Source organism: Oryx dammah, unplaced genomic scaffold (assembly GCF_014754425.2).
Source record: "Oryx dammah isolate SB20612 unplaced genomic scaffold, SCBI_Odam_1.1 HiC_scaffold_16, whole genome shotgun sequence".
NCBI lineage: Eukaryota > Metazoa > Chordata > Mammalia > Artiodactyla > Bovidae > Oryx > Oryx dammah.
The window spans coordinates 60,267,398-60,271,109 of NW_024070200.1; the positions used below are offsets into that span (position 1 = coordinate 60,267,398).

Below are 3,712 nucleotides of genomic sequence, written 5' to 3' on the forward strand. Positions count from 1 at the left end.
TCAGAAATGTCTGTGGAAACTGAATTAGGAACACTCCAGAGGGCTGGGCCTACATGTATTTCACAGCTTCAATTAGTTATAACCATCAAAGTGAATGGGACTTAAAAACTGTTTTATAACATATCTATGGCAATGTGATCGGAGGGGAACCTGGATGTTCCATTATAAAACTAATATGTCAGAAAATGCACAATTAAACAACGCCTTTGCTCTTATAAAGACAGACACAGAAACATGATTTGGTGACATCTTCACACTTGGTAAAATTAACTTTCAGTCAAAAGAGCAGTAGAGTTGTTAGCTTTATTTTCTGAAAAAATTGTAATTTCAAGTTGGGTATGTAATTTTGTTGACCATTAAGTTTGAGGCTACTTGAAGTAAAGTCAAGGAGACAATAGGACATTGTATAGCAAAGGAAATGAAAAGAGGAATAATTGAGTCAGAAACCAGGTAAATTGGTGTGTTAGGGTTCTCTGCATTGATTCCAGAGAACTCACAGGAGAGATAGATAAGAAAGTAGGTGATAGATAGATAGAGATACAAATGTAAAGAGAGTTATTACATAGAATCAGCTTATGCACTTATGGAGAATGACAAATCCCAAGACCTACAGAGTTGATTCTGCAGGATGGAGACTCACGAGAGTGGATGGAGCATTTCTGACAGCAAGCCAAGGTCAAGGTCCCAGCTTGAGTGCAGTCAGGCAGAAGAAATTGTCTTACTCAGGACAGTCAGCCCTTCTTTTTGTTCTATTCAGACCTTTGGCTATTGATCAAGGCCCACCACCATCGGAGAGGAAATCTGCTTTACACAACTTACTGATTTTAAATATAATTTCATGATAAACACTCTCACAGAAATACCCATATCAATGTTTAACCAAATATCTGAGCACCTCTGGCTCAGTCAAGTTGACACAAAATTAGCCATCATACCTGGCCAATATACGTTAACAATTCTTGCACTGGAACTTCTGTATCCACACCTCTGTGTGTGTCTATATGTGTGTGTATAGTGTGTAAGAAATGTATTCTGACTTCCTTTTAAAGCTCCCCTCTTGGATTCTTGAAATTCCACCATAGATTATTTTTTTAGTTGAGGTCAAATTCAGATAACATAAAATTAACTATTTTAAAGTATACAATTCAGTGGTATTCAGGACACTCCCAATGTCCTACAAACAATGACCTCTATCTAGTTTCAAAACATATTTGTCACCCCAAAGGGAAACTGCCCATTAAGTAGTCATACCCATGTTCACTTTGCCAGCACATATACTAAGACTGGAACAATACAGGGAAGATTAGCATGGCCCCTGCACAAAGATGGCATGCAAATTCCTGAAACATTCCATATTTTTGTTGTCATACTAAGTGAAGTAAGTCAGAAAGACAAATACCTTATGATATCACTTATATGTGGAATCTATTAGTAAAGTAAGACACAAATGAGCCTATCTATGGAACAGATACAGACTCACAGACATAGAGAACAGATTTGTGGTTGCCAAGAGGGTGGGGAATGGTGGAGGGATGAAGTGAGAGGTTGGGGTTAGCAGATGGAAACTGTTAATGCAGACTGGATAAGCAACAAGGGCCTCCTGTATAACACAGGGAACTCTGTTCAATATCCCGAGATAAACCATAATGGAAATGTATATAAAGAATATAAAAATGTATGTATGTGTAAAAAATAGTAAATCTCTGATATTCATAGACTTTAAAAAAGTAGGCCTTCCCCATCTTCCCTTTACCTAGCTCCTGGAAGTCATTAAAACACTTTCTGTGACTGTAGATTTGTCTGTTCTGGATACTTCATATAAATGGAATCATATAATATATTGCCGTTTATGTCTAACATCTTTCTCTTATCATAATGTTTTCAGGCTCATTCTTTGTAGCATGCCTGTATCAGTACATCATGCCACTTTATGACTTTATATCCCATTCTTTGTATACACCACATTTTGTTTATCTGTTCATCCACTGATGGGCATTTGCCTGATGGGCCTTTTGACTATTGTGAATAATGCTTCTATAAATAATAGTAGCGTTACTGTGCACAGTACCTTTTCAAGCGTGTACAAATATCAGTTTAAAATCCTACTTTCAGTTCTTCTTGAAATTTCCAAAGACTGAACTGCTGGGTTATATGGTAACTCTATATTTAACTTTGAAAAATTGTTCTCCCCATCATAAGAAGTCAGGATGACATTTAACACATACACACACACACACACACACACACACACACACACACACTGAGAGGTTGCAATCTGCCATTCTAAATGCTTGTGATGACAAGTCCAATTGATATTGTAAGTACGGCAGAGGCCTCATTTAAAAGTAAAATGATAAAGCTACTCTATTCCACTGATCCTTTTCTTTTCTCTCCCCATCATTTGTGATACCAAACTCAAACTTTCATTGGTAGAGGCCATGTACTGACTTTTCCTGTTGCCTCAAGTTCAGCCAACAATGGACTCTAATGCCCTTCATTGCTTTATAACATTTTGGGATAGGAGACTTACATAGCCCTCAGGGTCATTATGAATGGTCGCCTTCCAGTTCTGCAGAAACTCAGCAACTCACCTGGAGAAAGAAATAACTGAGGTTTCTGGGGTCAATCTTGTATAGGAGACTTACATAGCCCTCAGGGCCATTATGAATGGTCGCCTTCTAGCTCTGCAGAATCTCAGCAACTCACCCAGAGAAAGAAATGACAGAGGTTTCTGGGGTCAAGCGTTCTAGCTTGACATGTGTTCTCAGCCGCAGAGCTGAGTTCCCGTCCTGGTTACCCTCCAGGGCTGGGGTCAGGCAGAGGTAGCCATGAAGAAAGCAGAGAGGAATGGACTGGGGATTCCCCGAGAACCCTTAAAGCCTTCACAATCAGCACTCTAACTTTGCTAAACCAGAAAAGACTTCCCTTCCAATAAACATAGTTTCCGTTAAGATGTTTAAGGGATGTTCTTTCAGCAAAACTAATTAGAGACAAAATAAAAATCACGCAGTCTTGAGAGAAGAGAATTGGTCTCATATAAAATTTTGGTCTTCATTCTTAAGAAGCTGGACCACAGATGAAGGCTTAAAATTTTGGCTTCAGACTCATTCTTAAGCCAGCATAGTAGAGCGACTGGATCTGCCCAGTAGCCGGACAACACTGCTGTTGCTGCTGCTGCTAAGTCTCTTCAGTCGTGTCCAACTCTATGAGATCCCATAGATGGCAGACTCAGGCTCCCCGTCCCTGGGATTCTCCAGACAAGAACACTGGAGTGGGTTGCCATTTCCTTCTCCAATGCATGAAAGTAAAAGTGAAAGTGAAGTCGCTCAGTCGTGTCCGACCCTCATCGACCCCATGGACTGCAGCCTTCCAGGATCCTCTGTCCATGGGATTTTCCAAGCAAGAGTACTGGAGTAGGGTGCCATTGCCAGACAACACTAATACATACCTGTTCTCCTGATTTTCTCCAATATGGCTATCTCTCTCTGGTCAATAGACATCTTTTAAAAAATAGACTCTTCCTTGAAAAACATTGATGAGCCCTCATTGTGCTGTGCTGTGCTTAGTCACTCGGTCATGTCTGACTGTGACCCCATGGACTCTACTGAGCCCTCCAAGCTCCTCTGTCCATGGGATTCTCTGGGTTGCCATGCTCTCCTCCAGGGGATCTTCCCAACCCCGGGATCAAACCCAGGTCTCCCACATTGCAGGT

General features: G+C 40.5%; 1 non-coding gene across 1 annotated transcript; it reads left to right on the plus strand.

Annotated features, from left to right (window-relative positions):
- Positions 1 to 1,255: 1,255 nt before the first annotated feature.
- LOC120875779 lies at positions 1,256 to 1,360 on the plus strand. The gene has a single exon (XR_005724078.1). It is a non-coding gene; the product is annotated as a U6 spliceosomal RNA (small nuclear RNA).
- The last annotated feature ends 2,352 nt before the right edge of the window (positions 1,361 to 3,712 follow it).